A 14,557-nucleotide genomic window follows, 5' to 3' on the forward strand; every position below is an offset into this window, starting at 1 on the left:
ATCAAACTGATCGAACGGTAATTACCTGGATTGGAGCGGTCTCCCTTCTTGTAAATTGGCAAGATCTCAGCTCCCCGCCATGAATCTGGGATGTGTGCCCCAGTAGCCATTGCATTTGCAATAAATACTATATATGGCACCCAATTGACAATATCATTTTTATAGAGATCCACCGGAACACAATCCATGCCCGATGCCCTACCACTGGGGGCCTTGTTAAGGGCATCCTCTGCCTCCCTATTGTCAAACGGTATAAATTGTTTATTTGTTGGAGAACAAGGGTTAAACTCCAGTAATAAGTCTGGCAGCGAGTGATCAGTCCCAGCCCCTAATACAGAAAACTGAGCACCAAAATGATTAACCCAGTCTTCTGGGGAAACATAGTTTGCGGGGGATTGTGTTTCAATACCCTTACCCCATTTAACAATATGCCAAAACTTGGCCAGGTTTTTCAATCTGCTAGCATCGAGCAGATCTTTCCAATGCTGCTCGTCCCATTCTTCTTTGCCACAGTGCAAGGCTTTTCTATAATTTTGCCTGGCCATCTTGATGTTTGGCATTTGTTTGGACCTAATTGCCAGGGACAGGAGTTTATAAGATTCACGGCACGACCTATTGTACCATGATTTCTCTCTACTCTGGCTCGTTATTTTCTGGGGTCTAGTGGGGTTAGAGAAATGGGATTTCAAACTTAGAAATAAGTCTTCATGAATGTTAGAGATGCTATCATTGATTTCCACCTGGGTATTAAAAGATCGCAATATGGCCAATGACCGTGCAACCTCTGATCTTATGTTTTCTAGAGCTTCCTTATCATGAAACACTCTTGCCCATCGAACTCTACGTAGATCATTTGTTAGTAGGGCATCAGCGGTGGCAACCACTGTTGGTTCATTACCAACCTACATTACAGTAAGGTTGATACTAAGAAGCAAAGGATTGTGATCGCTTTCAGGACGATCAATAATCATCACGTCATCCAAAATGGACCAATGTTCAATGTTGATTAAAATATAATCAATTCTGCTTTTATGCAGACCATTATCAAAGGTGGCCCTACCCATTTTGTCTGACGATGAGCGTCCGTTGGTAGCTCTAAAGCTAGGCCTGGGCGGTAAATTCCGTTCCGCTCGCGGAATTTGCGGAATTTGCGTAATTTCGCGTTCCGCGGAGACCGCGAAATTGCTCAAAAGACTGATTTCCGCGATTTCGCAAAATTTTTGCTTGTTCGCGTTCTCATAATGCGTGTTCGCGAGATATTTCTCCCCGAGCACGCAAACAGCAATTGTGAACAGGAAAAAAGCATCGCGAACAAGCAATTCCGCGTGTTCGCGGAATTTCTGCGTGTTCGCGGAGATTTTTTACCGTTTCGCGGAGATTTGCGTAACGCAATTACGCAAATTCCGCCCACCCCTATCTAAAGCCACGTTCCAAACAAAAACCCAGCAATTGCACAGCCGATTCAGACCATCTTTTTATGGGTGGTATATCAAGCGGGGGAATATTCCACTCGACATCCTCCTCATCCATGATATTTCTCCCTTCATAATTTAGGGTTTCAAATGTGCAATTAAAATCCCCTGCTATGATCGCAATACAATCATGCCCCACTAAATCAAAGAGGGAATCAAAGTCAGCAAAAGTTTTCAAACTCTGGCCCCCTGCCATCCCTCGCATATATACATTAACAATGAGAATATCCTTTGAAGCAGGACGGTGTAGTTTAACGGCGAGGATATCAGAGCTATTTGTGGGGATCTCCTCCAAACTATAGTTAATTGATTGCCTAACCCAAAGAGTAAGGCTCCCCGAGGGCCTACCTACTTTTCCTTTCACTGCTGCTTTATAAAAATTTAAAAAACCTAAACGGTGAACGGGTTCAACAGCCCATGTCTCCTGAAAAGCCCAAATATCAAACTCCTCCACAAAGTCTGTCCACTCTGCTACCGGGAGTCTACGCTGTAAACCTGCAATATTCCAGGAAGCGAACATAAACAGGAAGGATATCTACTCTGGCCTGGCAGAGGGTGAGCATCCACAGACTGTATGGGGACTTCCAGCACCACATCACCCTGTGATGTTTCCCTCCCCAAACCCAACTCCTCACACATAGGGATCACAATGTCCGGCCTTTCTACATCACCAAAGGCCACTGTAGAACCACCAAGAGTATTGCCATCAGTATATTCCAGGTTATTACCACCCCCATCATCACGAAAAGCCATCCCAACATTGGATTCTGGGCTCCCTATAGAAAGGGAAAGTCAATCCACCTGATCCAAAACTCCAAAACAGTTATTTATGGGAATGTTGTATAGGCAGTCATTTATCCACTCCCTATTTCGTTCCATATTATCGAACACTGGGGCCAACCATTTCTGCCTTCCCAAATAATTTCCCTGAGGATCAAAATAGGAAAGAGGATGGGACTTGATGCATGATGCCGAGCCCTCCGTTCCCAGTTCACAAATAAATTTCACGGCTCGTTTATCTCTAAAGTTAAGGACAATACAGTCACCTGTAGAATCCTTCTTTCGAGACCCCACCCAACCTACTCTACGCACATGAATGATCTCACTAAACACATGTAACGGTAGGGGTCTATGTTTGTTCAACCAATGTAATGATTTGTTCTTAAATTTGTCATAAAATTCCAGAGTGTTACTACCAAGCTCTGGAACCCCCGACAAAACCACTACATAGGGTGCACAATCTGAAGGTAAATCCAAAAGAACCCCGTTGGGCTTAGGTGCATTTCGAGCACTGGTCATATGGCTCCCAGTACTAGCAACTCTAGGGGCAGGAGGATAGGACCCCCTATTCTCATGTGATGGAATGTTTTCCCTTGCATCAGAATTAACAGGTGCATCAACCAACCTCGCAGTAGAAATATTATTATTAGGAGATGGTAATACACTTGCTTGCACAACTGGTAGCCCTGGGTTATTAAGAGAGGATTGCTGACATGGCACCAACATTGGTGCGGATAAACTCTCCACCTTGGTTATTAGTTTATTCACCGCATCGCCATACAAGACCACCCTCGTGTCAATAGCTTGGAGTTTTTCTTCAATACACATTAAACGCTCATTTAAAGGAGAGACAATTTAAGAAACAAAATTTCCCAATTCTTCCCAAAATCTGGCACCCAGATTTGGGGATAAAACATCCCCTATTTCGTTGGGAGGAGGTATCTGTACCAAACCCGAGGAGGGACTATTTATAGGGGGATCTGGAGGGTCACTATACTTCCCTTTCCCTTTTTTTGTACCATTATTTAATTTACCAACTTTAGCATTTGTCTGTCTCAATAAGCCTCCACCCCGTTTGCGTTTACCTACGTGAGCACCTATGGGGGAGGACACAGATTTATTTGGTAACAAATGCGGTGTAGATCTTGTTGACACCCGTGATGTCACAGAATTGGAGATAGAACTCAGTGGTATACCCGCAGTCACTGGGTGATCAGTTTGATCGGATAGGGACTGAACTAAATCAGCCGAATGAGACTGGATTTGGGAAAAAGGTGAGGATTGAACCGGGGAGGGAACTCTAGCCAATCTCCCCAGCGAGGAACATTTTGAGTGCTCCAGTTCAAGAGACACACGGCGTTCCGCTAAAGTATTCTCTTTATCCAAGACCGAAGTAGCTCTTATAATAAAATTATCTAAAGTCCCAAGAACTCCAATATTAGAGCCTCTCCCAATTGTTTCACGGCTAGCTGCCATAATCAAATGATAAGTAGTTAATCTATTGAAGAATACAAAAACACAAAATACTATTAGTAATAATGAAGTACAGAACCCCTGACACCAGGACGCAAACAAATGTTGAAAAGTGACCCACCCTTAACCCCAGTTTTTGCTCCAGCACGCCAGCTAAAAGGGGCTCTTAACAGAAAGTAGATGGACGTTAAAGTGTCCCAATTTCAAATAGATTCGGGTGGGGCGACGGTGGGGCTCCTAAGACTGTGAGACTGTGAGACCTACACAAGCCTCCTCCGCACTATCTCAGCAGTCACCCCAATCAGTCAAGCGGCTTTCCCACCTAATATCACCCTGTTTTCAATGCTGATGATATAAATATATGGGTGGACGTTATATGAATCCGTGTACGATGGTAGAAATCCTCACAGACTAAGCGGCAATATCAGCAAACAGTACATGAGTCTTGGTCAGTAGATAAACAATCTCACGTACATACAGCACGGGTGGTCACTGTACCTTTTTCTCGAATCCAAGTGTAAGCGCCGGAACTCATGAATTAGGGGGGTAGCCCAGCCCTGGCTCTTACTGGCGATGACGGGCAAGGACGGGCCCGCCCTTGGCCCGGGCTTCTCCTAGGCGCTGCCCGCGCGCGTCCCGCGCTGCGGGGCACCTGTGAATGATTCAAACCCTCCCGGCGCTGACAGATGACATCAGAGGCAAGCGCCAGGTAGGGGCTGCTGGGAAATGTAGTTTTCTGGCCGTTCCCCTCACGGCGGTTCGAAATTGCTGGTGAGAGCTGCTTCAGCCCCCTCTAGCCGTTTCCCTCACGGCGGCGATCAGGCAGGTGTATGAATGAGAATTGGCTTCCAAATGCTAGCGCGTCCCGCGCTGCGGGGCACCTGTGAATGATTCAAACCCTCCCGGCGCTGACAGATGACATCAGAGGCAAGCGCCAGGTAGGGGCTGCTGGGAAATGTAGTTTTCTGGCCGTTCCCCTCACGGCGGTTCGAAATTGCTGGTGAGAGCTGCTTCAGCCCCCTCTAGCCGTTTCCCTCACGGCGGCGATCAGGCAGGTGTATGAATGAGAACTGGCTTCCAAATGCTAGCGCATCCCGCGCTGCGGGGCACCTGTGAATGATTTAAACCCTCCCGGCGCTGCCAGATGACATCAGAGGCAAGCGCCAGGTAGGGGCTGCTGGGAAATGTAGTTTTCTGGCCGTTCCCCTCACGGCGGTTCGAAATTGCTGGTGAGAGCTGCTTCAGCCCCCTCTAGCCGTTTCCCTCACGGCGGCGATCAGGCAGGTGTATGAATGAGAATTGGCTTCCAAATGCTAGCGCGTCCCGCGCTGCGCGGCACCTGTGAATGATTTAAACCCTCCCGGCGCTGCCAGATGACATCAGAGGCAAGCGCCGGGTAGGGGCTGCTGGGAAATGTTGTTTTCTGGCCGTTCCCCTCACAGTGGTTCGAAATTGCTGGTGAGAGCTGCTTCAGCCCCCTCTAGCCGTTTCCCTCACGGCGGTGATCAGGCAGGTGTATGAATGAGAATTGGCTTCCAAATGCTAGCGCGTCCCGCGCTGCGGGGCACCTGTGAATGATTTAAACCCTCCCGGCGCTGCCAGATGACATCAGAGGCAAGCGCCAGGTAGGGGCTGCTGGGAAATGTAGTTTTCTGGCCATTCCCCTCACGGCGGTTCGAAATTGCTGGTGAGAGCTGCTTCAGCCCCCTCTAGCCGTTTCCCTCACGGCGGCGATCAGGCAGGTGTATGAATGAGAATTGGCTTCCAAATGCTAGCACGTCCCGCGCTGCGGGGCACCTGTGAATGATTTAAACCCTCCCGGCGCTGCCAGATGACATCAGAGGCAAGCGCCGGGTAGGGGCTGCTGGGAAATGTTGTTTTCTGGCCGTTCCCCTCACGGCGGTTCGAAATTGCTGGTGAGAGCTGCTTCAGCCCCCTCTAGCCGTTTCCCTCACGGCGGCGATCAGGCAGGTGTATGAATGAGAATTGGCTTCCAAATGCTAGCACGTCCCGCGCTGCGGGGCACCTGTGAATGTTTTAAACCCTCCCGGCGCTGCTAGATGACATCAGAGGCAAGCGCCAGGTAGGGGCTGCTGGGAAATGTAGTTTTCTGGCCATTCCCCTTACGGCGGTTCGAAATTGCTGGTGAGAGCTGCTTCAGCCCCCTCTAGCCGTTTCCCTCACGGCGGCGATCAGGCAGGTGTATGAATGAGAATTGGCTTCCAAATGCTAGCGCGTCCCCATATTTCAAAAGAATTGGCATAAAAAATACTTTTCGTGCTAACTGTAGTCTTTGGCATGCGAATAAAATGTGTAGACAATTACTCTTTACATTTAGCGACATGTACACTTCCCATTGGCATCTACAACAACGTTTTTCACAAGCAGCTCGCATAACAAGGGTTTCATCCAATTCTGCAGTTTAACACCTCTAGTATAAGGAAGGGGTTCGGTAAAGCATTAATATATGGAAACCCTTTTCCTGCAAGAATGGCAGAAGTACAACTGCAACTTTGAATCATTTGACGTTTTATGTTCCACCAGATACTCCACACTGTAATAGCCTATTGTGCAGTGTCAGTGTTTGTGTAAAAATCCCTGTAACAAAAACAGCTGCAGTGTTTTCCTCACCCACCCCTTCACCCCCCAACCCCACGGCTGTTCCGACTCAATTGCCAGAGCCAGGTTTGTGTTCCCAGTCCGGCCCTGGTGACAGGCAGTTAGTATAATGAAACATTTCTCCTATCTTCAAGCTTTACATTTCAAAAATGTAAATCCATGTGTTTACATTATCATTTTCTTATTTATTTTCTAATTAAATGATCTTACAAGAAACAACTGTCTTTCATTATATGAATTGCACATCTGCGTAAAATGGCTGATGCATTGTTGTGGCAGGTTTATTGTGATGAAAAAGGGGTTGGAAGTTTTGGAAGTGCTGAAGCACTGATTGGAAAAGTCTGGCTGAAAAATAATATGTATATTTACTGAAAAAAACAAAGGGCAAAGTGACATTATCAATAGGTGAAAATTTCAGTGGTAACGTAAAGTTTTAAAGTAAAAAAAACACTGGCAATCACCAGTTACTTTTTTCTCTAGTAACAGAGGGTCTAATTTACAAAGATAAACTTACATGTTTGTGTAAGTTTATACTTTTTCAATATTCACAAAACTGCATTTACGTAGTAAGTTTATGAATGCGGAAACTCTGCATTCGGGTGGAGGACTCCACACATAAAAATATAGGTGTGTTGCCACACTTAGGTAGACTTACTGACTTTGTCAGTATCACAACACCAGAATATAAAAAGTGAGCCTAGTGGGTTTATGAAGGGCGAGCATAACAATATATCTAAAGAAAATCTAAAGAAAATCTGTAATCTTTCTCCTTAAATCACTAATATTTTTAATCAAATGTATATTTCAATAGGTCACACAATACAATACAATGTTCATTTATAATAATAGAAATATGTTTAATAATAAGTCAGTGACTATCTTTTTGCAAAGATTTTATTATTGCACTCAAGAGACATATATTTTTCCCCCAAAAAAATATAACCAACATGTCTATGAGTCTTTTTATTAACAGTTTTTAGGCCAGAAAAAAACAAACATAAAAACATCCAGAAGAAGGTCTTTACACTACAGCTGAAGAGCATCGAGCTCCAGCTCAGACTATTTAATATAGCCTTATAGCCCGCCGTAGCCGGCTATACCGGCTGTTAAAGGCCCGCTGCAGTGTTAAAGGCCCGAGCCGAAGGCGAGGGACTTTAACAAAGCAGAGGGACTTTAAAAGCCGGTATAGCCCTGCTACGAAGGGCTATAAGGCTATTAGAACATTCTGCCACTAGAGGGCAGAATGTTCTAACAAAACAAAGCATTCAGGGAGCGCGAGGGGATTCAAATCCCCTCAGGCTCCCTGAAGTCTTTGTTCACAGCCAGAGCTGTGAACAAAGACACATTGAAATGTTGGTTCTCCGGGCTTATACCAGCCATTATAAGCCTGGAGTGCTCCATTGTTTTCAATGGAGCTTCCAGCATTCCAATGTTCTAAAAAAAATACGGTAAGATCTCCCAGGGTCATGGATGTAATGACCCAGGAGATTTACTGGTATTTTTTTAATGTTGCTGTGGGGCTGCCAGACTCCCTACAGCCCCCAACAACTTAAAAAAAGGCTTGGTGCCATCCCTCCCTTTTCTAGGGGCAACGCCAAGCTAAAAAAAATGAAGCCCTTGCAGAGCATTATGGGGCATATTTTTCTTTTAGATTTACTTTGGGTATGCAGGTGCTCACCAGGGACACCTATATATTATTTTTTATAAGGGGCGGGAGGCATGAAGCCCCCATTACTGAGATGTTGCAGGGACCCCCATCCTCTGGGGCTGTATTTCTTTAATAAAGGGCAAGGGCACATAGCCCCCTCCCCCACCATAAGCCACTAAGGCCTCTGTGACCCCATCACCCCCGTGCCTATTTTTTCTAAACGTTAAGGGAAGGAGCACGCAACCCTCACCCCAGGGATCTGGAGTCACTATCCCCGGGGTCATTTTTTAAATTTAGGGAAGGCACGCAACAACCCTCCCTGAGCATTAATGGCCCAGGGAATCCCATCCCCCTGAACCTCTGGTGGGTGTAGTTACAAACCACTATGTTAGAGGAGGCACAGATCCCCCGTTGCCCCAGCTAACCCCTCAGTCAGCACCAGACTGGGTGCTGACTAGTGCCAGCACCTTTCCTTTGCTCCTGCCCAGCAGGACCCTAATTTTTCTACTGTTGCCATTGGGCACAGTAGTAAGTGGAGTTCCCTACCTGAGACACTATGTTGTATCAAGTCCTTGGGATGGGGTCCCTGGAGACAATAGCGCCATGGGGAGGCGGCGCGTGGCCCACTCCCCCTTTTTTGATGTTTTTTTTCCCATGTATATAGGGCCTCTGGGGCTCAGGGAGGAGGGCCACACTGATGCCCTCTCCTCAAAAACGAAAGCCTGAGTCCTGTAATGGCTGCCTGCAACGTTTCTTTACATGTTGCAGGCAGCCAATAAGAGCACTTGCTCCTGCTGCAGCAAAGTGCTCCCTGGAAAAAAGAAGCCCCCTGGGACAATCAGATTGCTCTATTTAAAAAAATTGGCTGTCCAGCTATACAATTATTTTTGCACCTTAATATATCACAAAAAGCATACTTACTGGACAATGATCTAGCTTCCTGCTAAATATGGTATTTCCATCTAGGAGTTTTTGATTTAGCGCTGCCTAAAATAGTCTATGAAAAATGCATGGGGATTTTGCATTTTAAGCTGTCACCTTTTTGTCAGTCCCCGCTTGAAGAATCACTCTGAAACTTTCCATGGGCAAGAAAAAGAAACATTTTGAATTTCTTTTGAAGAGTCTTCAAACTATGCCATGGTCATCAGCAGAACAAAAAAGGAATTTTCTATGGAAATGCTGACTTAACTAAAATTCTTCAGCAGTAACTGCCACTGGGTAATATATATATCCCATCCCGAAACTTTAAAGACCTTGAGGACCCCATCCCCCAGGGCCGGCTCATATACTGTGTCATGTGGCAAAAAAAACAGCTACTGCTGCTGGGCTCCTGATGCACCCTGGTGGGTGCATGCAGTGTGCCGGCTGGGGCCATAGGTCCCTGGGTCTTCCCCTGTGGCACACAACATAGGGCCTAATTACAAGTCCATGGACCATCACTCCTGCGGGAACATGGTGGTGGTAGTGGTCTCCCCACTACCCTATTATGAGATGGACAGTGGGACCGCCATTGCTCCGCTGCAGCCGCCCGGGGCACACTATTCCCTGGCAGTGTTGTGGCAGTGCAGAGACATCCATATGCTTGGCAGGATCGCTGTGGTTCTGCCAAACATATTAGGAGTTTCATCTCTGCCAGGGTTTTCACGGCAATTCATCCTTCACATAAACCCTGGAGGAGAGGAAACAAGCCCCCTGGTGCCTTTGCACCCTGTAGATGCACACAGAGGGACACAACATGAACCTCCCTGTGTGCATGCACACCAGTTCCTGCACGGCATGGACTTTCCAGTCAAAGCCGGTCAGGAACTGTTTTTGGCATTTCCATTGCAGTGCCTGTTTTTAAAGGCACTGCCGTGGGAATGTAAAAAAAGACCGCCAGACACGAGAAGCACTAGTAATCTGGTGGGTGGCCTGACCACGGGTTTGGCGGTGCAGTGGCAGTGCAGACCCAGAAAATTTGTAATTGGGCCTATAGTGTTTGGGCACCCCCTTAAAAGCACAAAAGGCCCCAGTGGATGGGGTGCATAGGGCCAGTATATCTTGGGGAGAGGGCCTCATGCTCATCCCCTTTTTAAAAAGAGATGACCCCAGGGGATAGGGTCCCCAGGCCCCAAAGTTGCCAGGGGAGGGGGCTGTGCTACCCCCTTTCCTTTATAATAAAGGAAGGCCCCAGGCATGGGGTCCCTCGGGCCCATGGTGGCATGGGGAGGGGAGGCTGCATGCCCTGTCCCCTATAGATGAAAAAATGGCAACAGGGATGGGGCACCAGGGGGCCACTATTGCCCCAGACAGGAGGGCATTGTTTACCCCTCCCCTTAAAGACCCATGGATGTGGTCTCTGGGGTCTCTTTTGGCCCAGGTGAGGGAGGCTGCATGCCCCCTCACCTTTACAAATGTCTGTTGGCCCTAGGGGATGGGGTCCTCTAGGCCTCTATTGGCATGAGGAGGTGGCCCGTGCGCACCCTCCCCTTTTGTTTAAAAGAAGGCTCCCAGGGATGGGGTCCCCGGAGCCCTTCGTCGCTCAGTGAGGAGGCCCTGCATTCTCCTCTCCTGAATATTTTTTTTAAAAAAGACCTGAGGGATGGGTCCCCACAGTCTAAAGTGGCTTGGGTAAGGGGGCCATGTACCCCTACCCCTGTAGCTAGCTTACTATACAAACCACGCCCACTTTTCAGTTTGATGAAAGGTATCCACCTTAACTACTTCCCTGTGAGAGAATTAAAGTTTAGTTGGAGCATAAGAGCCATGGCAAAAGTCTGCTTTGCAATATGCAAACATACTTAGCAGTGGTAGTGCAAGACTGGGATACACAGCCCAGCTGATCAAATGGCACTCCCTCCTTTGTAAAGTAAACCCTGCCCACAAGTTATAGACACGTGCCACTGTATCACAAGCACATGTGTTGGTAAACTAGTTTCCCTCACAAAACTAGACCTTCAGAATGTGTCCTGAGAGTCCACTTTGTCAAAATGGGCTCCATGAGTGTAGTGAAATTGAAAAGAAGACTACACAAATGACACAATTAAATTGATGTTACTTTAAGGATACTGATACACATTTTAAAAGCTTCATGCATATTATTCATGTAAAATTGTTAGCAGGAGTAACGTGAGGGGTAAAACTGATTTCACCATTTTTGTGTGTGTGGGTGTGTGTGTGTGTGAGTCCCTTTAAGAATGGACGCACACTCATCAAGATGAACTAAAATGAAGCTACTAAACGCATGTTCGGATATACAAAATAACGTTTTCCTATCTCCAAGCTAGGCATTTTAAAATGGAAAATTAGCACAAATACAATGTTAATGGCTATCTGCACTCACATATTCTGATATAAACAAAATAGAATCTAGTTAAAATAGCAGGCTGTATAAATTATCATAGGGCGAGCTAGAATTCCTCCTCCTCAAAAGCATTTCTGTCGGATTACACCTGCATAAAGGTCTTGGGTTCTGATATTTTCTTTCATAATAAATATGGCACAGTGCTGTCTTTTTCTGTACTGTTTACACTGGGCAGAAGATTGAGAAAAGCATCTTGAGAAAGTTACTTCAACAAAAGGTTATTGAAAACCATACTTTCAGCAACACACATTTAATCCAAAGGTTAATATAAATATTATTTTCCATGAACACATTTAAATGTAAAACGTCATTGATGTCTTTGACATTAAATGATATATTTAACCCGTCCATGTTCATTTCCCTTTCAACTATTTACAAAACGCCTACCAAAATGGCTGCTGGCACCATCCCTTTACTTTGCAAGGAAGATTAATCACCATAAATACATGTTGGGTGAGCTATTAGTTTTTATAAGTGTAAGTGGAGTTATTACACATTATTTTTAACCCAGTCTTTAATGGTTCTACTCCAGGCACTCTGAGCTTCCACAACACCCTTAATCAAAACTTTTGACAGACGGATGAGGGCCAAATGCTCATTTAGGTCAATTAGGGTAGCAAGATGAAAGCTGCTTGAAATGTTCTGTCCTTTGATGCTCCAAGCATTGATTATTGTGTCCTATTAAAGGGCCATTTTATTGTTGTGGTTGTTGGCAGAGCGTACGTGTTTGCAGACATGGTGTGAGCCTGAGGTAAAGCCGAGGATCTGGATCCCTTGCTTTCGTGTTAAGTATAGGGGCACCCGCGCACTGTTTGTGAAAAATGCATTATTACCACCTAAGGAGTCTGCGGGGCCCCAAGGTTCAGGCTACCACCTAGTGTGTAAACAGAGTTCTGCAACTTCATACATCACCCACTCAAATGGGGAAATCATAATTGCATGGAACCATCTGCAGTATGTGTACCATCCAAACTCTCACCCCCAAAAAACATAATTTGAAAATGGAGAGCAGCTGCAATTCACGAAAGCAAACAATGAACCACTCTTTTAAGAGCTCACTAAAACCCTGTGTTGTATTCAAGTCAGTGGGGCCCAGTGGCACTCATTTTTGTGGACCAGCGCTTAATTTTCCTCAAAAGGCTTTGAGCTAAAGCAAGAGAGAATAACACAAAAGGTGGAAGGAAGAAGACAGAGACAGAAAAAAAGGGGCCCAAGAAGAAAGCAGGGATGAAAATAATCCTGCAAGACTGAGATAAAGGGGCAGAGAGTGTCTGATGGTGGATTAAAGAGGCATTAGGTAGAAGCAAGACTATGCAGCCTTGACTTTCGGCGCACCGAACTTTGATAGCCCCGGGCGCGAGCTTCTCAGCAAAAAGTTGGGCACATGCTGTTTTACAAATTAGGCACTGCTAAAACCACTTCTCCCTTGGAAAGAGGAGCAAGTAATGGGAGAAATCTAAGGAAGAACTAACAGTATAGGAGTATGGCGGTCTATGATTAACCATACTTTGGTAAGGCATAAAATATACAACATGAATTTCATGGTAGAATGTTTTTGGCAGTAGAAAAAGGCATAAATGTTAGATAATTAATACATTCAGAAGTCTCTTAACATTGAATTCTATAGGGCATGGCCGCAATAATATTAGCTCAAATGCATGAAAATGCATGAAGGGATCCAGGCTCGAAAGATCTTCATGCATTCTGGAAACCCATCTGCTTACAGAGGGCAGGTCAACCCAGTGAGTGGGCAGCAGATATATCTCTGTACTTCTTTGTGCAGATGGTGTGGTATTGTTAGCTAGAACAGCTCTCACTCCATCAGCTCTTTGATTCTTTAATGGATGTTATGTACTCTCTTGATCTTTCTGCTAACTTCAGTAAGTCTCAGGTTCTAGTAACCAGCCCAGCATACCAGGTTCAAGCCAATGAGATTAGTACGGTAGAGACCTTTTTGTACTCAGGAGCTGAGTTTGATGGCAAGGGGTCATAGTCACTACTATGGTCCAACAGAAACACTCCCTCCGTAGCCAACTTGCCTCTGTCTTTGCTATTCCTGCTAGGTTGGAAAGTAAGCGTCTAAAAATGCTGTTAAACATTTATCAGGCTACATGTATCTCAGCAGTTGCATACGGTTGTGATATTTGGAACTATGTGGATACTGGATACCACATAATTACAAACTGATGACAATGTATTTTTGAGACATTTATTATCATTGACCGAAAGCGTTCCTCCTATATTTTTCATGAAAAGTTGGGCCTGGGTTATATATCAAAGTATACAAAAAAGTGGAGGATGGATTACTTGAATGAATCTCAGCCACTGGTAATTACTGAGGGACGCATCCCAATCAATCCTTATTTTGCTCACCATGACACCTCAATTTAGACCTAGGCACATGCAAATCAGTGTTGACCATGCTCCAATGGGAACAGTCGAGCCCTAACTGCCAGGCCAGGTCCGGAACATAAGCAACCCAGGACCGGTTTTGCCCTAGTTCGGGCTCATCAGCCAGGTATAGCTTGGTACCAGTGACACCATCCATCCATCCTTCAATCAAGATTTGTATAGCACAGCTGCTTCACCTGTGAGGGTCACAAGGCACTGTGCAGTCCTCCAGCAAGATCACGCTGCCTGTACCTATTAGTTTAACATCCAGGACTTGAGGTCCATCCCTTTTTTGCACTCTTTAGTGTGTCACCTTAAGTGGGATGGGTATGTCCAGATGTGGGTCCCATTGTCCCGAGGGACTCATTAAAAAATGGTACCTTCTTAAATTATGTCTTAGAGGTAACCCAATGTTACATTCATCGGTCAAATTTGTTTTTACAAAGAAGAGGAAACACATGACGGTTATAGTTTGCATCTTATAATGTTTTGACTCCAATCAGGTGTAACGATCAATAAAATAAGTGATCATAGTGCATACGGCGCAGAGCTCCAATGGTGATTATATTTACAAAGAACATAGGTGAAAGACACTGTACAATTTGCAATGGTTGCATGCATTCACTGATATAATTCATAACAGGGTTTGCATATGTCAGTATGGAATCCCTTGAAGTCAAATTACACTTAACAACCAAGAGGGAGGGATTGTTAAGGCTTCAACCCTGTGTGACTGTTAGGTTCTCTTCAGGACGCAGTCATCTGACTACCAGGCCTACATATAAGAGAGACAGAAAAAAAAACTAAATTTCTAAGTCTTGTGCTTTTATA

Source organism: Triturus cristatus, chromosome 1_2 (genome assembly GCF_964204655.1).
Source record: "Triturus cristatus chromosome 1_2, aTriCri1.1, whole genome shotgun sequence".
NCBI lineage: Eukaryota > Metazoa > Chordata > Amphibia > Caudata > Salamandridae > Triturus > Triturus cristatus.